Source organism: Cuculus canorus, chromosome 2, assembly GCF_017976375.1.
Source record: "Cuculus canorus isolate bCucCan1 chromosome 2, bCucCan1.pri, whole genome shotgun sequence".
NCBI lineage: Eukaryota > Metazoa > Chordata > Aves > Cuculiformes > Cuculidae > Cuculus > Cuculus canorus.
The window spans coordinates 154,208,791-154,235,506 of record NC_071402.1 but is presented as its reverse complement, the minus strand read 5'-3'; positions in this window follow the sequence as shown (position 1 = coordinate 154,235,506).

Genomic DNA, 26,716 nt, shown 5'->3' with positions numbered 1-26,716 from the left:
GAGACCATCTAAGGAACCTGCAGGCATGCAAGTCTGTGGGATCTGATTAGATGAGTCCACAGGTCCTGAGAGAACTGGAGGATGAAGTTGCTAAACCACTATCCCTCACATTTGAGAAGTCGTGTTAGTCTGGTTCCCACTGATCGGAAAAAAGGGAAACATAAACACCATTTTTGAAAAAGTTAAAAAGAAAGATCCAGGGAACTACAGGCCAGTCAGTCTTACCTCTCTACCCGTCAAGATCATGGAGCAGATCCCCTTGGAAACTAAGTAAAGTGTATGGAAAATAAGGAGGTGACTGGTGACAGACAACATGGCTTCCTCTTCTTCTTCTTCAACTTCTTCTTCTCCTTCTTCTTCATGCTTTTCGTGGGATAAGAAACCCTTAAAATGCTAAATACTTTTTCCATGCTTCAGACTGGTGTCATACTACAGGATGTTTAAACAAGTTACACTTTAGTGTGATTCAATGATCAGAGGAGAGGACTGAGAGTCAAGACTTCTCATTTATTCCTCTATTTACCTTTAAACATATCCCCAGTGGGATCCTTGCTTTCTGCAGGCATCAAATACTGACAGTTCCTCTGGACTTCAATTCAAAGTGCACACGTTCAGCATCTCCACAGTGTGGACCTTCTGTCACTATGGGTGTTAAATCAGCCAGTACTGAAATAGGGTTAATGCTACTGACCTTCTTTGGTAGGTTTTGCACCTTCATTTTGCAGAGCAATTTGATATCCTCAAATTGGCTGCTCCAAAGGTGCAAAAATACTGCAGTGATCCTCCTAAACTAACCCTGTGATAGTTCTTATGCAGAGAGTGTTGCCAGACCCAGAGCTGAAAGATCAAATGTGTCCACAGCCGTGGTGTCAGGCAGTCTTAGAGGTGATTTCATAATAACACAATCAGAAATACTTTTTTAGCAGTGTTTTACCCCAAAATCAATAAAGGAACACTTTCACAATTACAGTTGAAGAAGCACAGTCCTGTGCCTCTGTCTCGGCGCACTTACTGCACTCTGCGCCAGCAGAGGCAGAACCTGTTCTCTCTTAAGGACGTGACAGGAGAACACAGATTTGATTTGGGCCACAGAATGTCCACTCTAATGTATTCTAAAACCAACAGCAAAAAGGTTCTGGTTTCTTCCATGGGGTATGAAAAGTAGCAAAAAATATCTGCAAGTCAATGCAGAAATGGTGCAGGGACAGGGCTAGGAGTTATATGAGTCAATTAGAGAAAAGGGAAGAGGATGAAGAAGGAAGCAGAGACAACAAGAAGTTTTAGACAATTCCTTTTCATTGGCCTAACTATCAATAAAAACAAATTGGGCAAGCTCCTGAGAATTGTTCTTGAATAATCAATCACAGAAAACAGAATTAGGCAAAGACACTAAGCAAGTGGCAGAATGTTAATTCAAGCTACATTTTTAACAGCCCTGGGTGAATAATTCTCAACAAAGTATTTCCTACATGAAATTTATGTGCTCATCTTCTTTTTTAGCTTTTCCTTGCCACATGACCAAATTCGGAATACAGCAGTCTTCAAAATTATGTTGCTTGGGATTCTGTGCTGGATTCATTCTGCCATGTATTTAGGATTGGTAACTTTGCAGCAAAGAGCTTTGTTTAGTCCAGAGCCCCAGACAGCCACAAAGCCACCACTGCTGAGGACAAGGAATGCAAATGGTGTGGTAGCTATTTCAGGAGAGAAAGTGACCCCTCCAAGTACCTGTATTCCCTGACTTGCACAGCTATTATGAGGCTGGTGCTCACCCCCTGCAGTGAGCGTCACGGGTGGGCTGGAGGAGTCTGGGAGGTCTGTGGCAAGGGCAATGCAAGAAGAGAAGCTTCACATCAGTACTACTAAATTCAAATATCCAGATCCTAGAATACGTTCATCCCCGCTTCTAACCTATTCAAAGAGGCTCTAGTGGGAATAGAGTTACAGCAAACTTCTTTCTCTATGCAATCCATGCTGTGCAGGCAGTGGGTTGACCACAACAGTCCCAAATCCTCTTCCATACAGATTTGCCCCAAGTCTCACTTTGCGTGTACTCACTCAGCAGCATTTTGTTCCTGATAAGCTTCCACAGCACTGCTGTAATAGTACAGTTCGCAAACACTGTTGTACTCATACTAATGGTTCTTCTCCGCTTTTGGGGTAACTCTGATCTTAAATTTAGGTTTCTGCTGCAAATAAAAATAGTCATTCTGAATATTCAGTGTTTGTTTATATCTTGCTGCTTCCACTAGCATTCCTGCCATTTAATTATTCAGAGGAAACTGATTTGTGGCACATAGAAAGAGAGAGCTATAAAATGCCGAAATCTGAGCACATATTCAGTGACATTATCCATATTATTTGCTAAGCTCTATTATTTAAAGTTCAAGTCAAATGGGAAGTTTTGTTTCTAAAAACAAAGACTTGCACACATATGAACTGCATCTCCTTTTCTCAGAACCTCTGCCTGGATCAGACGAGTTCAGCTATTTGCATAAAAATGAAGAGCAGCGATATTGCATTTGCAATTAGGCATATTTAGCCCTGACGCAAGCACAGCCATCACAGTTCCCTGGCTTCAGTGGGAGTTGTAGCTGTTTATTCCCGACTTAGAATCATAGAATCATGGAATGGTTTAGGATGCAGGGACCTTAAAGACCATCCAACTTCCCTGCCATGGGCAAAGACATCTTCCACTGGATCAGGTTGCTCAAAGCCCCATCCAACCTGGCCTTGAATGCCTCTAGGGATGGGCCATCTGGTACTTCTCTGGGCAACCTGTGCCAGTGCCTCACCACCCTCACAGGGAAGAATTTCCTCCTAATACCTAATCTAATTCTCCCCTCTCTCAGCTTAAAACCCTTACCCCTCATCCTATCACTACGCTCCCTGATAAACAGCCCCTCCCCATCTTTCCTGTAGGCCATTTTTAAGTACTGGAAGGCTGCTATAAAGTCTCCCTGGAGCCTTCTAACTGTTCCTATGTTTCCTAACCTGTAACTTTTATCAACTTTTCTTTAAAGTATTTGCTTTTGGAAACACTGGCTTGCATTTGAGTTGCGAGCTTCTGAGATTGGCAGGCAGAATTTTCACACTTAACATCACTGACATAGTCTGAAACGTGAGAGAGAAAAATCTGGTTTTGAATTAAGTCAAATGTAAAAACTTAAGTATAAATACTAGGAAAGAAAATTTATGCAACAAAAACTGTATATGATACAGAACTTTTCCATTAAATTTACTACTTTGGGTCGCATACAGTGGTTTCTGTGGATTATTGGCAACACTAAAAGACACAACATTAATATTGCATGACCTTTCTTTGGAGAGAATAAACAAACAGAGCATCTGAGCTTCAAGTATCGGCTGTTCCTGATTGGCTTGCTATAAAAATTCCCTTTTAAAATTGAAACAGTCAAATCAAAGTAATTTTGCTGTGAAGAATGTGTGTGCTAACAAAAAATAGATTCCCTGCATAGTGTGTACATAAATACAAGAGATTTAGCCTAACCTCCTGGTCTCAACTTTTGTATCTCTACAGTAGTTGCTTAGAATGGGAACTCTATTGTGAATATTAACTGGAGTGGCTAAGGCAGGCCTGGGGCTGATAATTATAATTTGGTCCCCTGGTTGATTGAGAAGCCTTACATAGGACTGTACAATGCAACTTTAACAGCCCTTCCTGATGCCTAACTAGAAAATCTGTTTCAAAGGGGCTCCATGAATTGTAGGGTACAGTCAATTAACTTGAATATTAATTATCTATAATGAATGTACCCTTCTTCGGGGCTTGAAAAGAAGCAAATTACTTGGAGAGGGACTAATTAAGATGATGTAATCTTGACCATGAAGAATAATTCCTTCCTAGTGACAGAAATGATCTAATTGAAGTATCTCATTAATTAATGTCTCATGAAATTGACTGATAAAATGCCTCTATGAATGCCTCCTGAACTCGGGGCCAGCAGAGCATTGTAGCGCATACACTCCCGCTCCAGACCCTATCACTGACAATATAATTAGGCCCTGGAAGCACGCTGTGCTCAGAAGGATTTATAACTCTGCAGTGTGGATAATCTACAAATGCAAAGTTAAGACAATGCAACTTGCCACTGTGAGACTTCTGAAGTCAATGAGCGAAACCATAAATCAGGTATAATCCAATGCATGACAAGCAAATTCCCCCTCCTGCCGGCTTTGTCAGCCTGCACCAAGACCAGTCCCGCAACGGGCAGATAACCCTGTACCGGGTGCTGGCAGCTTCAGTTCCAGCTTCCTAATGGCACCACATCCATGCATTGTCTGCATTAGTCCCCAGCTAAATAAAGTCAGCTAGAGGCACATTATTTTCCCTTTTCCGCTAGATTAACACATCTGTGGATTTTAGCTAATGATGCTCTAAGCCCCCTGAGAATGAGGGGCAGGGAAAGGACTCTTCCCCAGAAGGACTTGCAATGAAGATTGCTGTGTGTGATAATCAAAGCTTTATCAAGACAACTTCAGTGGAGACACCAACACTCAGGACCAGGCTTGTTGTCTTTTTGGAAATCAATCTTGTCCTTGAAAAATATTATTCAGGAGTCACAGGAGATGCACACCCATGCAAGTAGAAGACATTCACCACTGGCACCTTATACTGAGGGAGAATTCACATTTTCAGTTGGCCATGGCCTTACCACTGCATCTCAGTGAGATGAAGGACCCCACAGTGCCCACTGCAGACCGGGTCTGGTGTGGTGACCCCTTGGCTGCCAAGAGTCTTCTCAAGTGTTAGAGAAGGATGTGCTGAGACATCCATAACAGAAGCAAGGAGAATTCCCTGCAGAGTTGTTGTCAGCTTTCACATGTGCAAAGTACTGAGATACGATACGACAAGTGCTGTATAAAAGCTCAGGAAAAGCAAGCAGGTATTAAAGAGGATGTTCTGCACCCCTGCAGTGTGTCTGAACTGTAAACCTCATTTGCCTCACACTAACATGCCACAAAGCAGAAATACTAACCAGAGCTCCAGAACAGCTCTTTTGACAGCCCATAAATATGCTAAAATTTTATTTTGATCATCCTGGAGTTATTTGCAAATTTGGGTCTCTGATTCAGATAGAATAAATTGGACTTGCAGCCTCTGCAGTTCAGGCAGGCATCTCGGCCTATTTTGGAATTGGTCTGCTTTAAGCAGGTAATCCTCCTTGTAGGCATCCAGGACACCCATCTGAAGAGAAGGCACACCTAAACCCATGCCTGCACCTGTCGGTGTTTGGTTGCATGAAGTGGAATGGAGCCAAAGAGAAATACTGAGAGCATCACCCAAGAATACCTTTTCTCCTAGTGGCTGAAGTCCCCACCTGGGAGGTGCAGGACTGGATGCAGTTTTTCTCAGCTTGAAACAATAACTGAATTTAGGTCTCCAACATACTCTACAAGACTTCTGAAATATCTAATGCTTTGGAAAGTTGCTGGTCTTTGAGTGTTTTACTTTATGGACAAGTGACCAAAAAAAAATTGCATTCCTCCAGTGATTTTTGGTTCATATAAAATGGCATTTGGGGTTATTTATTTTGGCCAGATAACCCAAAGGGAAACATAAAAGTTTGGTTTAATCCAAAGGGTATACATTTCATTTTGATTGTTGAACTGGAAAAAAAAAATGCATTCTTTGAGAGCTTTGGTCACAATATTTTTCCAATTTTATCTAAGAGTTTTGATCTCAGACCTCTAAAGCTGATGAAGGTTCACAGGTTCCAGGGAGACATGATAAGCAGTAATAAGTGGTCTGTGGATGGTATAAAGGGAAATTTGAACCTCAGAACTAACAATGATCAATTTACTACAAGCCTGCAGGAGCAAAAAATCATATAAGGAAACCGTAGAAACACAGCAGCCAGGCAGGCAAACAAGATGAAACTAGGCCAGTCCAAGGATGCAATATTGCTATTTGTTTATGTCTTTTCTGTTAAAGTGAGTTAAATGCCCGCAGCTGATAAAAGGTTCATCTACCAGTATTGGAGCTGCTGAGTATCTCATACTATTCCAGCACTAATTATATTTCATAAAGCTACCAAATATACCATAACTAATATTTATTGGCCAATGAAATGTTGCTGTAAGTTAATAATTACAGATATATATAGACAATAAAAAGCGGAGCATCAGCCTGGATGCAGGATGGGAGATTAAGCGCTTCTGCTCTTATCGAGTGTTGCTGAGAGGCTAAATGCAAGACTAGAGGCAATCCTGCTCCAGGAAAGCCTACAGGGATAGAGTAGAAAAGAAACCTGACTTTGGGGAGTTATCCAGGACAGGGGTGTTTACTGCACTCATCTGAAATATGCCCAGTGCTCCAAGATCACAGACCTTTCTCTGTCTCTGAAAGAAGAGCTTAAAGAGAGCCCTGGGACATCTGCCTCCAGCTGCTTACCAAGTAGAAATTCCCACAATCCCATTGACAGAGGCATTTCCCATTTAGCTGCAAGCACATAACTCTAGACTCGTTTCAGAGCAATCAGGTCTATACTATGCATAAAAAAAAAATATCTCTTCCCTGCATTTCCAGTGCACCCATGCCATCTCTGCTGGTTGCATGGGGATGGTCTCCTATTTCAGGGCAGGCTGGGGCTAGGAAGGAGCTTGGAAAAAGTAGAGATGCCATTCGTCCTGTGAACATAAAACAAGCATTAGACCTGCTGTATTTTTTGTGACAGGCCAAACCAGGCTTCAGTAGTCCTCCATAGAAATAGAAAATAGTTGGTCACCTCCTCTCTGGTGTTTCACCAGCACAAGGATGCATGTGCTTCTCAAACCTCCCTTAGTAAAAAAACCCCAGGAGTCAGTAGGTGATCATTGCTCTTACTTTTCTTTATCTAGATCAACCAGAAAAAGTCTGGTTAAACCAAAAGAGAAGTGGAAGGAGGAATCAGTATCTTTCTAAGTCTTTTTGTGACTTGGCTGCCAGGTCACATCTTCACTCCTGTTGATTCTCACATAGCTGGTAACAAGATACTGGGTTTTTTCACCCTACAATGCTTAGAGCTTTATCTGAGCTCGCCTTGGGTACACATTCTCCCTCTAAGGCTCTTACTTCCTTATGTAATGAGATTAAAGCAGACTTGAAAGAGCAGTAAGGAGATGAGGAAGGTCAAAAATGCTATTAACTATAAATAAATGCTCTGTCATTCTGAAGGCACAGTATCATCATGGTTTGGGCAAACCTTCACCTGGCTGAAGAAGTAATATTGAGTTGGCTGTCACTCCTTATGGACATGTCACCATGGGTGGGAGGGAAGGCTGGGAGAAGACAGAGATCTATAGCTTACTAGTAGTGTAGGCTTCTGTTTTCCTGCTGCGGCAACTTCAGGAACTCTGAGTAGCAGGCCAGGCTTGATTAACGTAATGACCTCTGTGGCCTTTAAGGTTTTGAATAGAATAGGTGAATGTTCTTGCCAGCTACTACCACTAGAACACTAAAAAATCCCAGCAAAAGAACACTAAAAACCTAGACTGTCTATCCCAGGAAAGTACAAACAGGTGCAAAGCACCGTGACAATGAAGCCCCAAAATATGTAGGCATTTTGAGGTTTAAAAGATCACACCCATGAGTGTGATGGTGGTGCACTTGGCTGCCCTTAGCCAAACCAGCAGTTTGGAATATGTTCAAAAGTAAGGAAAAGCCTGAGCCATGGCCAGACCAAGAACTCCTCTAGGAAACCCGGGAGGATCAGAGCAACACAGTGCACGCTAATAAGTTGTGGGTACAAGGAGCCTTGTGCATACCTCTCTTACTGTATGCAATTTGACTATAATTAATCTCTTTTATCCCATAAATACGACAGCCTAAGTGAGCTTTCTTTGAGTTCTCCATGCAAGGCAGTGTGGCTGCATGGTGATGATCCCTCCTTGCACTGGGATGCCACTCAAGGGTTCCTTATGAAGTAATGAGATCTCTCAGCAATGACAGATCAATGGTGAGCCCCGTTTGAATCCCTCCTGAAAGGCAACTGGACTGCACGCCGGGCAACACTCCTCTGTAGGAGGAATTAGTTGTTTAGCCTAAATCAGTAATATTTTAAATAGAATAAATCACTTTAGAGTTATATTATTGTGTGATTTAGTATGCTGTTTGCTTACTTTTGCTTATTTAGCATGAGTAGCTAGATTTACTGAAGCATTGGCATTAGGCTGTAAGCTATATATTTCCACTTAAAACTTTCTAAACATGTACAACCTATTTAGTCAAAACAGAGCCTTCGGAGTCAACAAAAATCGGAAGATAGAGAGGCTTTGGGGATACATATCATCAACAACAGTTGCAACTAGAAAAGTCAACAACCTGTCTGAAAGACAGCAAAGGAATCCAACGAGAAACAAGAAGATTCTAGAAACAAAAATTAATCCTGGACCAAGCCCTCACCTGCGTGGTTTGTAAATAGTTATTCAGAGTATAATTGCCTAGGGATTTCTGGCCATCCCTTTGGAGCTGACCTTGCTGCTGTACTATTCCATTCTATTAAATTATTTTATAAAATATGATTCCTGAGAGTCTGCTTCACAAAACCTCGTTTTCAAACTTCAGAGAGAACTGATGCCAGATGCCCAGACAGAAGGTAAGTGAAGTGGGAAAGCATGATGAAACTTTGAAATCTTAGCTAAGTGGCATAAAGAATTGGATCTGCACACGTAATCCTCTAGCTATAAACATGCATAATCCTTACCCTCTGAATCCCTTAGCCATAAGCCATCAACCAAGTCTAGGACTAGGACTGGATCTAGCTTCTCCAAGACTCCTCTCTGAGAAGTTTAGAAAGCAAGGCGGTCCATTCTGAACCACATGACTCAACAGGAGCATCTCCCTTTGCATCCCTACTTCCTGTGTAGATCACTCCAAACCAATTCTAACCTAATTTCCCTCTCTCTGTTTCCTCCTTATAGTAAGTTGCAGCGTGACCTTGCCATCAAACTCTGCTAAGCTGCACTTCTACCTAAATATGGATTTTATTTAGCAACCTCATTCACAACAAAGAGCCAAGTGACTCAATTGAGCACGTCAGGGAGAAAAATTAACTCAGGAGAACACAAGGAATATTAGATTCCAAAATATTTAGGGAACAGCACTAAAGAATTACAAGGAACCACCCTGTTTTTTCCAAATTTGTCCACTGATAGAATAGTAAATTGTTCAGAGCTAGGTCTAGAGCTGTAGTGGTGATGTCGAAGGGGACACAAAGTAGGATCTGCCTTAAAAAATGAACCATTGCACAGTTGTAGTTGGGCATACGCGTATGCCTATAAGGATATATATTTGGTATATCTACACCATCACCCTACCTGAGGCTGGGCCAAGGCTTGCTCTGCTCTGTAACTTGTAGGACACACTTTCTACAGGACAACATACAAGTCTCCACCATGCACGTGCATCTCCCCAGTCAATGGGACAGGTAGGATGCTCCAGACCCAAGACAAAATGAAAACCAAGTGTAGACACTCCGAGGTGCAAATAAGTCCCAAATGAGGAACCATTCGATTATGGCTATAGGAGTAACAGAAAAGCAGATCCACCGAGTCCTCTTCTTTCACTATCTATCAAGGCTTGCAGAAAGCAGTCTTCTCCCCAGTTGCACCTTGTTTTTTCACACTTGTGATCATGAGGACTTTTGTTTCTGACTGACTGACCTTCCAGAGTCAACGAAGCTACAAGACCTCAACACTTCTGAAGAAAAGAAGGATGTTGGTCACTGATTTGCATTTCTCTTGCTTTACAGCATAGATATATTCATACCTGTTCTGTGGGGCTGTTCTGTTATCCGCAGTTTGTGGACCCATTGCCAAGGAGGAGGGGTCACAGTGATGTTGGAGACCTCACCCTGATGCACCATGAGACACGACCCATCTTTTTCATATCCTACTCAACAATTCTGAGCCAGGTAACCTCCCCTTCAGAGGCTTCCAGCTCTATACACATTTTAATTCCTGAAGTGACAAAATTTCCCCTCTCAGAAACTGTTCCACAGGCTAAAAAATGCGACAGTATAAAGTGTGACCTAATACTCAAACTAAACTCTCCCACCCCCTCAATTTTATCCCATTACTCCTAATTAATCCCCTTTGCAGCAACTGCTCTTCTTCCCTGGCATATATAATTGCTGATTGTTGCCATAGGGCTAATTCCCTTCAATGTAGGGTTGGCATAAATCTATTCTATAGGGGTGTCAAAGCATTTGGGAGGTTAAGTTTTGTGTCATTTCAATTCCATGGGGAAAACATCATAAAACTATCTACAAGTTGTCCTATTAGCAGTGACAGAATAAAGACACCCTGGGCTAGGCACCATCGTGGTGTAAAAGAGAGGGGATCTCCAGTCTGCACGTAATCATGGCACTGCTCCGGTGTATCGGCATTCACTTATGGCCCCTACAATTTACAGATCATTTCAGTACCATAAATGATGAAGCAAGATGTCAGGCATTGGGGAATAGCCTTCTGTGGATGTAAGCACATAACTCCCATTAATGTGAATGGGAGTTATGCACATGCATTGAGCCGAGGATGTACTCTCTGGTCTGCAGAGCACACTTGGCAAGTCTGAGTAATCTGTGGTTGATTTTAGTTTTCTCCCCAGAGCTCCTGATGAAGGGGGATGCATGAGAAAGCTGGTGTATAAGGCATTAGCATCAAGGCACATACGAAAGAGTGCTCAATGGGATTATTAGTGCTTACGCAGCACAAGTAATGGATGGTGTCCTGTAGGAATACTTTATATTCAGGACTCATGAGCCCAGCCCTTCTTTTCAGTCTAAATCAGGGCTGGTGGCTAAAGCGAAGGAGAACAAAGCTGAAAGCAGAAAAAGATTTTTCCTTTCCCTTTTTATGGTCAGGAGATTCTGTTTCTCACTCCCTTCTTTGTTTAACAGTTGGTCGAGAGCTGCTCGCATTGTCTGCGTGCTTCACATATTGTATCCATTTCTGTTGACAAACCCTCCCTGTTCTCCTGCTGTCAATCCTGCTCACCATCAGTGCTTCAGCAGGATCTGGTCATCACCCAGACAGAGAAATGAGAGGCCCACACAGCAAAGAGGGAGAGAACTGCTGGAGAGGAATTCTCACCTGCGTGGGATGAGCAGCCACAGCAGAGAATGAGTGATGTATTGAACCTGCACAGGAAAATTAATTCATTTCTATTCGCACTTTAAGTTAATTTGGATTATTTAATCCACATTAGGCTCCTTTATGCACACTCTTATTCAGAATTAAAATGTCGCTAATTCAGCTTATGAAGTAAATTAAGCTCAGCCAAATTAATGCTATGTTAAACTTGAATAAGGGTCTACAAAGAGATTTGATATCTTTTAATTATCCGCTTTAAATATCAAAAATGCATAAAATGTCACATTAAATGACAAAAACAGACCCTGGAGCAGGAAGGACTAGAGGTCAAAGTTCCTTCTCCCAGAAAAGGGCACTGGATGACAGTCAAACATCTTCTGCTTAGCTTGGGGGATCTCCGGATTAAATTAAAAATTAAAAGTTGAAGACAGCAGCTGGAATAGAGGAGGTCAGCCCGTCTTCCCTAACCCTCATCATGACTTCAAGATAACTCTTCAGAGACATGAGGGATCAAAGCCTCCCGGCTATGAGAAGTCCTCCAACTACTAGGTGAGACCACTCACCTCTTTATTTAGGATATTGACTCAATGCACCTCATGAGGATTTGCACCACAGAAGAGCATCCAGTAGCTCAGCACTGGAGGACCAAGAAGAGACAAATGGCTAAGGAAGCATGGCATTTCAGAAGCAGGCTAAAACATTTCAGACAGGGCTCTGCTGGACCTCCTCAACGATTTGGCACTGGAACAGACTGCCCAGGGAGGTGGTTGAGTCACCTTCCCTGGAGGTGTTTAAGGGATGGGTGGATGAGGAGCTGAGGGGCATGGTTTAGGGATTGTTAGGAATGGTTGTACTCGGTGATCCAGTGGGTCCTTTCCAGCCTAGTGATTCTTTGATTCTATGATTACAGGGAAAAGGAAAACAGGAACTGGAGAGAGGGAGAGGGAGAGAAAGAGTGGAAAAGCAATTTAAATTAAATTTCTGTAAAAATATGAGCACAATTAATGAAGCTCCTTTTGAGATCTAAGAGATATCCGGAAACACTAAGTAACAATCAAGTTTGGATTTTTGTAGATCAAATAATTTCAGAAATACAGTCTAGGTGAAACTGTTACTGAAGTATACAAATTTATCTGGGAAAAAAATATGGATTAGTACGGTAGTAATTAGCAGCTCACTTGCAAGATGGAGATATAGATCAATAAAATTTTTCAAGGTTCTGACTGGGATATTATGCACATTATGCAATATTTTCCTTAACGGTTTGGATGACAGCATAACCTCTATGTTTACATGTTCACACACACTATTCCAGAGGGAGGGGCTACCATCATGCCAGAAAACACAAGGCTAGAGTTCAGAATCGTCCTGGCAAATGATAGAGGTGGTCTGAGACAAAAAAGGATGCAAATAAGCTTTTGTCCTTAATAAATATCAAGATCAGAGGAACAACAACTGCACAACTACAAGCCAGAAACAGCAGACTGGGTGGCAGCTACACGGAGAAGGACTTGACGGTTAGAGTGGATCAGCAGATAGATGTGAATCAACAGGGTTATGCTGAAAACAACAAACACCATGCTGAGGCATGCAAAGAGCACCATCATATTTGAGATGTGTGAAGAAAGCCTTCTGCTCTGTTTGCTGCTGGTAAAGGCTTTACTGGAGAACTTTTCTATGTTTTGGCCACTGTATGTCAGGAGAAGTTGGATTAACAGGTAAGAGAGAAGAGGAAATTAAGAAAGAAATTAAGAAATTCAGGAAGGGAAGGGAAGGGAAGGGAAGGGAAGGGAAGGGAAGGGAAGGGAAGGGAAGGGAAGGGAAGGGAAGGGAAGGGAAGGGAAGGGAAGGGAAGGGAAGGGAAGGGAAGGGAAGGGAAGGGAAGGGAAGGGAAGGGAAGGGAAGGGAAAAGGTTTTTGTTTCAATTGAAAGGACATAGTGATAGAGGAACAGCCTAAATCATTAGTTGAAGTCCCTCACGGTCCTGTTAAGACAGTGAGATTTTAGATTTGCTCCCATCTTTGGTAGAACAATGTGATTTTTACCACATCACTACTTTCCTCTTCTTAGCTATTTTCCAATATGTAAACACAGAGAAACAAAATTAAGTAAATATACAGAAAGAAAATTCTCATCCCTTTCCTGGAAAAAAAATGAACCTGAAAAATCTGTCTGATTATGAATGTGCTGGAATTTTGGTGACTTCTGAAAACAGGAGCTGATCCACCCTGCTATAGATGGAGATAATGTGGATCAGGGTCCTCCAACTCCTTTTGCCTGTCTGCAGTAATCATTGGGGAAAAGCTTTGCAGCCTAAATGGTTGCCTGGGTTTAGGCTTAAAGACTCATTTCCTGGGATGGTTGCCTGGGTTTAGGCTTAAAGACTCATTTCCTGGGAGAAAATGATTGAACAAATATAGTTCCTATAAAAATTCCACCTATTCGCTTCAAAGCAAGACGAGTTTCAAGACCACAGGAGTGTATAGAAGTAACCAAGTGTAAGCATCACTTTAACATTGAACCTGCAAGCAACTGCCTTTTGCTCAGAGGACAGAAACAAAATGTGTGTAAACATAACGAAAAGAGGATTGTTTATGTGCCGCTCCCATACTAGCAACCACAAACTCTGGCTGATTTTCCTTATTATCCATTAAAGGAAACTGCTATAGGTCATCTTTCTGATTGCCTCACGCTCAGCAGAAGTAATAAAGCTCAGCTGGAGGTGTCACACTGCAGCAAAAAGTAAAGCAAGCCCAATGCTCATTTTTGTTTTTCACTACATTACTTCAGTTAACATAGTGCACTGTTAACATTAACTCTTGGCCATATATTGCTTTATAGATAGACAATCAATACTGCAACTGAAATATGATTTTGTTAAAACGTCTAGGGGGCTGTATGCATTTAGCTTTCACACTATTTTCAGAAAATGAACATCAATATAAAAATAATGAGCCTCATAAAATAAAGCCTAGTTCATGTGGCTGAGCTGGCTTTTAAGAAAGGGGGCAAAGATTTATACTAAAGATATCACAAAGGAAACAGCTTAGAACAACATTCAGCGTCTCTTTCAAACCCAATCGAAGGACGTTCAAGGCCAGCACCAAACCATAGTTTACCTCTGCTCACTAGGGCATCCACTGGGATGGCTACAGTTGTCAGGATCACTTGGAAACACCAGCAAGAGGAAACTGCGGCAAAGCCTTTGATAGGAATACAAAATCATCCCTTATTTGGAGATTATCATAAGAAGTCACGTGCCTCATTCTTGTAGTCAAGTAGTTTATGCTTACAAATGGAGAACTCAAGAAGTTTAGCAGAGCCCAGGCTGATTACTGCAGGGTCAGCGAAGAGGACAGGAAAGTCCGTGGGTGTGTAAGGTTGCTGGTACTAGCAGTGACAACAAAGGGAAAGTCCTGCTCTGCTGAAGTGAACCAGAGCCTTGGACAAAAACAGTGGGGTTTGGGGTTGGCGTTGAAATGGGATAAAAAGGAGCATTTTGTCTCTTTGAAAGCTGAGTGATGTAACATGAATCCTTACATGCTGCACCTCAAAAAATAAGGAGTGTGGTCGTGAAAGTGTGAGTGTCACATGTACGAGACAATCTAGGCTAAACTGCTTAAGACAGGAGCTATACATCAAAGCCAAGAGGAATTAGAACACACACAGTGAAAATGACAGCCTCTCCCTACCATCCTTACATTTGTCAGGATTTCCTACTACTACTTTTTCCGAACCTTTCTGAAGCACTTGTAGTGAATGAAGAGGTGACAGCATTCCGGAAAGTAATATTGAAAGGGAAGCCTGTAAAATGACTGAATGACAGTAACTTGAATCAAAGCAGACGGGGAACATGTCCCTTTAGGATCAGATCCCTTTTAATTCATCTAAAGCAAGTCTTCCTCTGACCCCTCCAGCTCTTTTCGCAGGATGTCTTCATTCAGAAATAAAGGTACTAAAACACTTTCCCAAGGCATGAATAATCTTCTCTTTGTGGCTTTCTCTGTCCACTCAGGGGATATCACAGTCTGGGATGTCCCCAAGGAAAACATGATCAAATGTTCAGCTGTGACAGCAGGTGTCCAAGTTACACCTCTGATACAGCTAACTCTGACGACATAGTGGCCATGAGTTTCAGCAGAACAGCAAGAAGCACCACAAGAAGCTTTGCTCAGGATCAGATTGAAATGGATGTCCAGCCACCATTTTTCCCCCTAACAGCAAAACTGAGGTTAAATACACGTAGACATCAAGAATGAGCAGGAGGTACTTTAGCTCAGAAGAGCTTGAAGCAAACCAATCATATCTCACATACTGCAGAAGTTCACCTCAGCTTGGGTTTTCTTGTTTTGTGTGGATGACTGATATGAATTTACAGAAACCCTTATTTGTTTTAAACCCAGTAAAACATGAAGTGGTATTTCAAAAACCAGTTATTTTGAGTTTTCAATTAGGGATGTGCATCGACTGAACAACTTGCCATCCTAGCCAGGCAGGAGGAGATGATTAAAAACCTTCCCTTTTTGCTGGTGTTGTACAGTACCAGCTGGTTTCTGCTTGCCTCAGGGAAAGTCTTTTCATCTATCACATGTTGTGTTATGGGTGGATTATGTCATATCAAATCCTATTATCTCATGTCATGTCAGCTCCTGACATAATGCAACGGACTTGTGAGGTGCAGCTCAATGTAGCAGGATGTGTCTGAAATGTTTAAAAGATGCAGCGCTGCCTGGACCCATAGGCGGGCTGTGGGTGCTGAAGTGCCTCTTGGCAGATATCTTGCATGCGTCCTTCACTTGAGCAAACCCTGACCTCGCCACTCAACTCTCAGCAATGTCTGCATGGACTCAAAAGCTGTTCTGAATAAGCAAACAGCATCTCCATTTGGAGAGGAACTCTGAAAAGTCAAAGTCGCACTCCCACTTAAAAAATTTCAGTTCGCTCTACAGCTCAGGCACAAGGAGGAACAGCGATGGGTATGGAGATAAAGATGAAGGGAGGCTGCAGAAAGGCTACTGCAAACAGAAGTAAGCACAGACATGCAGGCACACATATCTAGTTCAAAAGGCAAGCCAAGCAACAGCCCAGAGCCTGATTAAATCTGGGAGGCTGGTCTGTCTGTTTAATATTTGTTTACATGTTTCCTTTCCTTTCCTCATTTGTCCCAGAAAGGCAAGCTCCCAGGGAAGGAATTTAATCACTATCTTCTCTTATTCAAGACTGTGTCTGAAAAGAAACTCCTGAGAGGATGACAAGACTGCTACCCTTTCCTGCTGTGAGCACAGGGAATGGATTCCCTTTAATCCTCAGTCCTGCCACTCTGCAAGGTGTTCTCCACTGGGTACACAGGCAACTGTGAACATGAAGCTCTGCCTCTCCCCCCTTGCACATGTTTGTCAGCTCAAAACTTACCTTTCCCCAGGTCTAAAATCACCCTGCATGTCCCGTTCCCCTACAAAAGGATGTTAACTAAGTAGGACTGTACAGACATCAATCTGCTTCCAGTAAGTTTTGACTCAACGCATATCCTCCACTTCTCCCCTTCATGTCCCAGAGCTGAGTAGATGGTTCAAGTTGCTGCCTACTTCCTAGATGGGAGGAGTCCTGAGATGGCCAGACCAGCTGCACGTAAATTGAGGCACCAGCGAAGTTTGTGGAATATTGTGATTTTCATGCAAAGATCTAAGGGATGGTCTCTTGGCTCAGGTGAGATTGCTATGGTAGGAGAATAATACTCAAGGCAGGAACAGGCCAGAAAAAGGCATGCACCATTTTGGAGTAATCACAGGATACTTTATCCCTCATTCCTTTAGTATTTTCTTTCAATGGTCTTTAATGTATCTTATCTGCCAGAATCCTCCTGGTTTGGTCCAGAGCCAGAGCTGACCTTCTGGATCCTTCCCATTGCTGACATAAAGTAACATTTATTTCCATAAAAGTTCCTCCAAAAATTCTGAAGATTGTTCTGCTGCCGTAGGGAGCTGAGGAGAAGCCCAAAGACGGCAAAATGACATGGTTTGCCACGGAGTCTCTCCCTTGTAAGCCACCAACCCTTGCCATGCCTTATATGCCTTGCACATCTTAAAAATTCCCTGAGGCAGGAGATGGAACTTCATTTATTTGTGCACACAACATGTCCCAGTTGTTCCTGATTTATTCTGCAACATAAATATGGAGTAATAATGTTACAACCTTTTGTTGATAACAAGACCAGGGTGATGAGGATTTTGGAACAGCATGAGCAATATGTCCTGGGAGGTTTTTGATCTGATATTTGAATCACCCTGCAAATGTCCACATGAAGAAATCTTATCATATTGGAGATCTGGACCCTTACCAAAGAGTTTGAGTCTCCTTCCTATGTCACACATACGTTATACACTTATGTTCCACTCTGGTTGCTTTACAGGCACCGATAGCACAGCTCCAGAGAATGAAACTAAGGCCCTCAGCAAGGACTGAACTGTGTCATTCAAGCCATCCTCTAAGTTAGTGCTGCAGGGTAAAATCTGACTAGGCAGAAGCTGAGTTGTGCTGAGAACAGCAAAGACAAGAGAATGATAGTCCAGCCTCATCAGTAAGTGATCCTGTTGTGCAAAGATCAATAATAAAGTTACTCCCCACAGGTAGAAAAAAGACACCTAAAGATTCTGCCACCTTAAAGTGCCTTGAGGCGTATGTCACATCCTATATACCACGCAAGGTAGTTTTACACAGATGTTCAAGAAAGATCTCCTGAAGAGGAAAAGTGCGGTGAGGTTAGTATGAGATTATGCCTGAATTAATTAATTAAGACACTTTGTACAGTTAAGGACCTTCTCAATCATTCTCCAAGATACCTGCCTCCTGTCATTTGTCTACACAGGAACACAAGGAAATAGTCAGAGGTTCACAAGACTTATCATTCCATAAATCATATCTTCTCTGGCATACATTGGATTACTACCGTTTCAGTAGCTTTGGCCAGCAGGGTCCCAAAACAGGGGACTTTATGGGAGAAGGTGAACAGGAGGTGGAGCACACGAGCGATGGGTATAGATTGCTGCAGGTGTAGGGACAATGGTGAAAGTACAGCAAGCTCAGAAGATTTAAAGATGTGGCCTGATATCCCAAACTCATCTGACCTTGCTAATCTTCTGCATTTCCACTATCACTTATGATAAAGGGGATCATGAATTAGATGGGATAGTTTTACACACCTTTCAGTAGCAAAAGGTAGTGTAATTTACGGAGTCTTTTCTTTCTAGTGGAACAGTGAGCAGCAAGACTATGGGGCTTTGACAGGTTCCATATAACATTAAAGCAAACAGTGAGATAATAGAAATCACATTTAACTGCCAATGAAGAAGAGAAAAGCCCAGCAGTTCTTATCTCAGCTTTATAGGTCCTTGCACAATGCTATTAGCTTTTACTGTTGTTGATGCACCCAATGTCCATTCCCATAATTTGTACTGCATTACTTATCACCCAAATGAGAACGTGAGAGGAATCTAACTGCATCTGAGGCACAGAAATTAAAGCAATTGGAGAGAACAAGCATCACTGCACACAAGTTCATGCTATGTATTAAAGCTGGAGAAAAATCTGGTGATATGCTTATATGGGAGGCAGGGTTCCTTGCTCTTGGCTTTGGGTATAAATCATGTTCTCTCTACACATGTGCTCTCTTTTCAATGCACAGCAAAACTTTGTTATAGTTTTCACAAAGAACTTGCAAATGCTCACTTAGACTCCAAATTCCTGGCCTGTCAAGAAAACCAGTCCATTATATCCCAACACACTTTTCATGCAAAAAGTCTCTAAGGTCCTGGCTTCAACATGCACTAGGACATATATGAAAAATCCTCTGGTGAGCACTGAATAAGACACCTCAGAGCCAGAAGCCGTTGCTGGGCCATCACCAAGTGTGCTAAGCAGTCCTGTTGAGAAATGGGGCTGGTTAAACTGGGCACAGAACCTCACTAACTTGTCCTTGGATACCAGAGATCCCCCAAAGCTGGTCCAAATATTGAATTGCCCTGCACACACCATACCATACTGTTCTGGTCAAAGGTAAAAGAAAACCAGGTAAATAGGACAGGCAGAAAGAAAGGAGAAAATACATTTGAAGTGGTAAGATTATAGAATCATAGAATCACTAGGTTGGAAAAGACCTTCAGGATCATCAAGCCCAACCACACCTGTCCATTACTAAATCATATCCCTATGCACTTCATCTACCCATCTTTTAAATACCTCCAGGGGTGGTGAATCAACCACCTCCCTGGGCAGCCTGTTCCAGTACTTGATAAGCCTTTCAGTGAAGAAATTTTTCCTAATGTCCAATCTGAACCTCCCCTGGCACAACTTGAGGCCATTCCCTCTTGTCCCATTACCTATCACTTGGGCAAAGAGACCAACACCCACCTTCCCACAGCCTCCTTTCAGATGGTTTTAGAGAGCAATATGGTCTCCCCTCAGCCTCCTCTTCTCCAGGCTGAACAACCCCAGGTCCCTCAGCCGCCCCTCGACTTGTTCTCCAGCCCCTTCACCAGCTTCATTGCTGCTCTTCTCTGTATACACTCCAGCACCTCAATATCTTTCTTGTAGTGAAAGGCCCAAAACTGAACACAGTATTCGAGGTGCTACCTCACCAGTGCTGAGTACAGGGGCAGAATCATTTCCCTGGTCTTTCCGATACAAACCAAGATGCTTGGCCATCTGAGCACACTGCTGGCTGGTGTTCAGTTGGCTGTCAGCCAGGCAGCTTTCTAGCCACTCTTTCCCAAGCCTATAGCGCTGCACAAGGTTGTTGTGTCCGAAGTGCAGGACTCAGCATTTGCCTTGTTGAACTTCATCCCGTTGGTCTCTGCCCATTGATCCAGCCTGTTCGGATCCCTTTGCAGAGACTCCCTACTCAAGCAGAGTAACTTAGCTCCCAGCTTAGTGTCATCTGCGGATTTATTAAGGGTACATTCAATTCCTTCATCCAGGTCATTGATAAAGATATTGAACAGACTGGACCGAGCACTGAGCCTTGGGGAACACCACTTGTGACCGGCCTGCAGCTGGATTTAACTCCATTTACCACAACTCTCTGGGCCCGGCCATCCAGCCAGGTTTTTACCCAGCAAAGGGTGCTCCCGTCCGGATCAGTGATAGACAGTTTCTCAAGCAGAATGCCGTGAGAAATGGTGTCAAAGGCTTTACTGAAGTCCAGGTACAGTACATCCACAGCCTTACCCTCATCCATCAAGCAGGTCACCTTGTCATAGAAGGCAATCAGGGTGGTTTGGCAGGACCTGCCTTTCATAAACCCATGCTGACTGGGCCTGATCACCCAGTTGTCTTGCATGTGCTTTGTGATAGCACTCAAGATCAGCTGTTCCATGACTTTCCCTGGCACCAAGGTCAGACTGACAGGCCTGTAGTTTCCCAGATCCTCCCTCTGGCCCTTTTTGTAAATGGGTGTAACAATTGCCAGCCTCCAGTCAAGTGGAATTTTCACAGTCAGCCAGGACTGCTGGTAAATGATGGAAAAGGGGTTGGCAAGCACCTCTGCCAGCTTCGTTAATACCCTCAGGTGGATCCCATCCAGCTCCATAGACTTGTGAATGTCTAATTGGCCGAGCAGATCTTTAACCATTTCCTCATGGATCATGGGAGCTTTGTTCTGCTCTTCTTCCCTGTCTTCTGGCTCATGAGGCTGAGTACCCAGAGAACATCTTACATCTATTAAAGACTGTGGCAAAGAAGGCAAGAAGAAGATAGCACAGCCATCTGCTACCAAAGAGCCAGAAGTACCACAAGGGCAACTGGAATAAATTTTGAGCCCTCACTTAACAAAACCAATCAAACCACCACATCAGGGTGATCAGCAAAATATTTAGAATAAAGACTATCCACCCCATCTAAGACAGGTCTAATATGTCTTCACAAGGCCCCTTTTAACTTCTACAGCAATTGGCTTAGTTCAAACACTAATCTTGCTGATGGTCTCCTGAGGATTCCCAGCTGATGGACTCATTTCCATTTAGATGCCAAAGCAGCAAAGCGTCTATGAACTTCATAATCTTGATCATCTTCAGCCCAGAAAGCCAGAGACAATTGTTTCTGTTCAAGTATGATAAACACTTAAAACACCAATATGGGGAAGCTGTCATGTTTCACACACCTGTTTTTAGAAATGGTAGACAGAAAAGTACTTTTTTTAGTGTAGGAACAACCGAAAGTGTTGAAACACTGAACCAAGAAATCTTTAATTTCATGCATAAAGTACATGGAACAGAAAACAAAGACTAATGGGGTGCACTTGACAGCTGTGTTCATCCCAAGAATCTCCAATAACCTCCCATGTCATGGAAGCTTTCCTCCATCCACACATCTCCTGAGCCATGTGCCCAACAGTGTCCTAGGGCAGCTACAGCTTTAGTCCCTACAGAAGAAGTCATGTGAAACAAAGCAGTGTTTAGTAGCCCATGCTGTGAACTGCTTCTCATGGTACATCACATCTGCTATTACTGATGAGTTACTGAAGATACTGGAAGCATAAGTAACTCCATACTAGGGATCCAAAGGCTTCTGACTTACTAGGGACTCTTCCACACATAGCCCTCAGCTAAACCGTTCCACTAATATCTCTCTTACACATATAAATGAGAACTAGAGCAACTATACAACCAGCTCTGAAAGTGCAGCCTGCGTCCAGGATTTGCACGCCCAGATATGCTCCTTCACCCTCATATCATCCTGTCTGCCTGTCTCTCCCTTACTCAGAGATGCTACAAGCCAACTTGTTCTGCTGGATTTTGAGACTCAACAGCCCACAACGCCATCTAGATCAAGAATTGCATTTTCCGGATTAGCAAAGAGCCCACTGTGAGTCACAACACAGTACAGACCTGAACTGTTATCGTGGGATATTTTTCCAGGCACAGTTGTCAGACACATTCTTAGAAGCCTAGAGTCAATCTGTACAGCACCTACGTGCATATTTTTGCTATGTAACAAAAGATCTGACTTGGAGAGGGGCTGAGCTGCCTCAACACTCATTAGTGTTCAAGGCTTTGAAAAATCAAGGGGAGACCTTATCACACCCTTCTGGTACTTAAAGGAGGCCTAGAGGAAGGATGAGGAGGGGCTTTTTTATGAAGGAGTGTGGTAGTAGTACAAGGGGTAGTGGTTTTAAGCTGAAAGAGGGGAGATTTAAATTACATACAAGGAAGGATTTTTTTCACTGTGAGGGCAGTGAGACACTGGCACAAATTGCCCAGAGAGGGAGTAGATGCCCCATCACTGGAGGTGTTCAAAGCCAGGTTGGGTGAGGGTAGGAGAAACCTGATCAAGTGGAAAGTGTCCATTCGCGTGACAGGAACTGGATGATCTTTAAGGTCCCTTTCAACCCAAACCATTCTATGATTCCAAGTTGAAAGGGTGCTTGAATGGCTGATTTCTGTCTCCACTTTCACACTCTTGGGTGCTTAGTTTTAGAAGTGGCAGTAGAGTTGGATGAATCAACATAAGGCAGCTTTGCAATATCTCACCATGTCTTTATTCTGCCCCTACAACTGGGCCACCATGCAACTTGTCATTTAACGCTGTGCCTAGGCATTTTGAACAGTTAACTCCAGGTTAGGAGGAGTGCACCAGCTCTTTATCGATCAGTTGTCAAATATCATGCACATGGATCTGCAGCTGGTTAAGAAGCATTTCCTCTAAAAGTCAATATTTATTCATTAACAACCTTTTAGCTGGTTAATTAAAAGTGACAGGATGTATTTTGCTTAACAGATTGCATTTTACTGAGTAATTTCTAATTTACAGTAAATATGATTGAAAATAAAAGTTCATTTCTGGTATCAGTTTAAAAATGGTTTGTGCTTTCAACAATTGTACTGTAGGGAATTCCTGGGCACTGATTTATTTGTATGCATGTTTTTTGAATTACAGCAACTTAGCTAAGTTTGTCTCTTAATTCTAGGTATCAGAGAAAAGGAACCTTGTGATGAAGGTGACAGCAAATTTGTTAAAGAGTGATTTTTCCGCTATTTCACCGTCTGGTTCTTTTTAAGCAGGATTAGATGTTTTTTCTTCTCTCTCCCTCTACCATCTCCTATACATTTAAAAACTTAAATACCTAGGGGTTAATATGCTCCAGGTAACAGTATAACAAATTTTAAAACCAAGTCAGATACAGAGAACTCTGAACATCACTACTTGGATTGTGGAAACACTTACAAACGGGCACAGAAAGGAATAATAGGTGCAGAGACTTTTTATCCCCTCAGTGACAAAGGCACACGGCTTGTTAGCATGTTGAGCTCCTGCCTTCCCCTTGGCTCCTCTCACTCTTGCAGGTGAAGAGCACAATCCATTTTGCTTGAAGTGCATATTACAAAGCAGAAGAGAAACTGAAGCCTCCCAGACTGTATTCCCAGCTCAGCCAGTCTCTCCTTGGGCATGGGAGCTGCACTGAAGGCTGACTCTGTAAGGGTACCGCCATGAAATCCATTTTATTTTCATCCAGTAAAACTATATCCAACATGCTCCATTTCCAAATAAATCAATTTGGTTTGGTTTCCCCTCTATCTGCCACCCATCCGGCAAATTCATCTTCAGTTTGGATGTCCAGTGGTTCAAGAATGGTCAGAGAATGGTCAGAGCTTGAGTTCAGGAAACAAACCCACCGAGGAGGCAGGCACTGGCCAAGAACCCACTCGCTCCCCAGGTGGGAGCAGGGGAGTCCCTTGGTCCAGCTCACATGGAGAGGGAAGGCAGGGTGCAGCCCATCTACCCTAACTGGAATATTGAAAAGTCTAACTGAGATATATTCACCCTTGGTCTTATGTACAGCCCACGAGATGGGAAGTGATCTCATCCTAAAATAAGCATCTAAGAGAGGTCAGAAGAACCTCCCTCTGGAATGAGATGTTTTTCTCCACTGAGAAAATGTAAAAAGGATCCTGTAGTGACTGTTCCACTGAATGTAAAAAAACCCTGCAATCGTCATTTAAACTCGAGCACCTCAAAACTTTGCCATTGAAAGAGTATCTAAAGCAGATTAAATAACTCCTGCTTTTAATTGATCGGGTATCCCAATGAAGTCCTTTGAACTTGAGTATAAATTCATCAGGCAGCTCCCATATAAGGCTGAGCTGCAGAGGCAGAAGCTGCCCCCAGCTGATGGAGTGAGCAGATGTACAGTCGATTACTGCTAGTTAGCAGATCAGCGCAACAAAAAGATTACGTTTTTAACTGAGATATTCCTCGGAGTCAAATCCGTGCTTTTTGATCTCCATAGGAATGGATAATGAACTATGAAGATAATCCATGCACGACATTTAAATACTAGGGAGAATTGTTATGCAATACTATTAGTAACTACTTTGTGGGGTGGGAGGGAAGTCATAATATAATTGCAATAGCTTTGCTTCAGCAGAGATTGCTTAGGAACGTCTTTTTGACAATCTTACCCAGACTAAGACAGCAAACGTGGATGTACCAAGGAACCCCAGGGAACTAGTCCTTTACAGTACACCTTGTCCCCTCTTTTTCTGATCAAGTTTCTAGGAGCCCCCTTTCTTCCAAGGGAAAGAATTAGAGAGAAAAGCCTGTGCTATGAAAATCCTAGGAGCATTTTACCCATCCATATCCACTGCCATATACCCACCACATTTTATGGTGTATTTGTCATAAGTGAAATTATAAAAGTCGAGATACAATTTTTCCCTTTATTTTTTTTTCATTTTGATAAACGTTTGATTTCTTCAATGATTTTTTTCCTTTTTTTTTTAAGGTAATCATAGATGATCTCAAGCTAGAAGTGTTCCATAAGGACCATTGAGCCCAAATCCCTCCTCCTTGCAGAACTATCTAAAACTAAACCATATGACTAAGACTGTCATCCAGGTGCTCCTTGAACTCTGACAGCAATGTTTTCATTAGTTGTGATATCAAAAGAAAATATCTTAGAGTTGATAGTTCGCCCTTCACCTTGGAGACAAACATCCATCAAGGCACTGTCACAAACAGATGAAGGAAAGAGCTATATGTTCCTCCTTTGACATTTCAGGGCCTTATAGAGGAAGAAGAAAGAGATGAAGCACTGGCACTCCAAACCCCTGTACAATTGTCTCAGGACCTTTCACAGTGGGTTGGAATTTACCAGTGTGGTTTATCCAGATTTCCTTACTGCCCGGTTAGCTGTTCTTCCACGGACACCCAGAACATACCTTCTACCTTTTCACCAGCTCTACTCATCGCAAAGCCAGTACCCAGAGGTGTTCCCTTTGGGCAGTGAAGGACATATGTCAGCTTTTGGGGATGAAAATATGTACCTTAGGATTGTTTCCACTACATGAATCCTGGAGGTTGCAAAGAAATCCTTCCCCTCTCCAGAGCATCCAATCCTCTCAGGGTCAGTCCTATAACCAATTTATTAGTAGTTATCAATGGCTTTTGCTGCAATAATTAAGAAGCTCTATTTCAACATTTTTCTTCCTGAACAATCGCCCTGAAATTCTGGTAGTGATCACAGCACAAGGTCCCATATCGAGTATCAACCTCATTCAAGGACACTGGTAGCTTGAATAGCTCCCCCAGTATCTTTTACTGATTGTGAGACAAGAAATGCCATCCTTCCAGCATGACATTAGAGGGAGGGGAACAGTATGTTAAAACAGTGTGTTGGGCTCAGCAGAGAGTAGTATCGCTGCCAACTATCACAGCTCAGCCTGGAGACAGACCACTTTTGTTTTAAATCTCTCTGGCTACACTTCCTTTGGGATGATGCAATCCTCAAAGCAAATTAGCGTACACAGGAATCTCCACTGCATTGGAATATATCATTAGAAATAACTATTTTTAACAGCCTTTTACCACGACTATGACAGAGTCAGCAAGTCATCAGAATACAGAAATGTTGTTCCTCTGCAGTAGCTCAAGCAGTGCCAGAAATCCAGACCCTGTAAATAGTGTTTGAGTCTTTGTTGTTCTTTAAATGCCCTTAATATGGAAGAGGAAAAAGAAAGGGGGAGGGGGAATAAAAAGACCATGCTGATTGCAGGCCAATCTGAGTTGAAGGTTACTGTTATTTTTGCCCTGCTTATATTGGTCCTGCTACACACTTATATCACAGGAAAGATTTAACTCCATGGCCTTTAAAGTTGGAAAAAGTGAAATCTTATTTTTGGACATCCATACCTCTCCTCTCTCCAATTCCTACAGAAGAGACTACCAATAATCCCTTGTTTAGGATACTAGTGTGGGGCTCTGGAGATCAGAGATCAGTTGCCATTGGCACAGAAGTCCTGGGTCACTCTTGGCAAGCCATTTAGGTTGGCTCTTTAAGGCTTATTTCAACAGGAGAATATCTGAAGACCTGAACTTCATCAGTTGGCCATCTCTAAATACCTTCTACTTTCTTTGGCTGCAAAAAGTATAATTATATCATAATGCAAAAAAGAAAAGCCACCTGCTGGCCCTTAACAGGAATCTCACTGGTCAGGTGAGAAGCAGCCCAGATGGGGATGCTAGTGGCTGACGCAGTGCTGATTGGAAGAATCAGCATAAACAGAACAATAGACCTGTGTGTTGTTAGCTCATGAGAGGTAGTAATACACTGTGGTTTCTCTCTAATAGATCC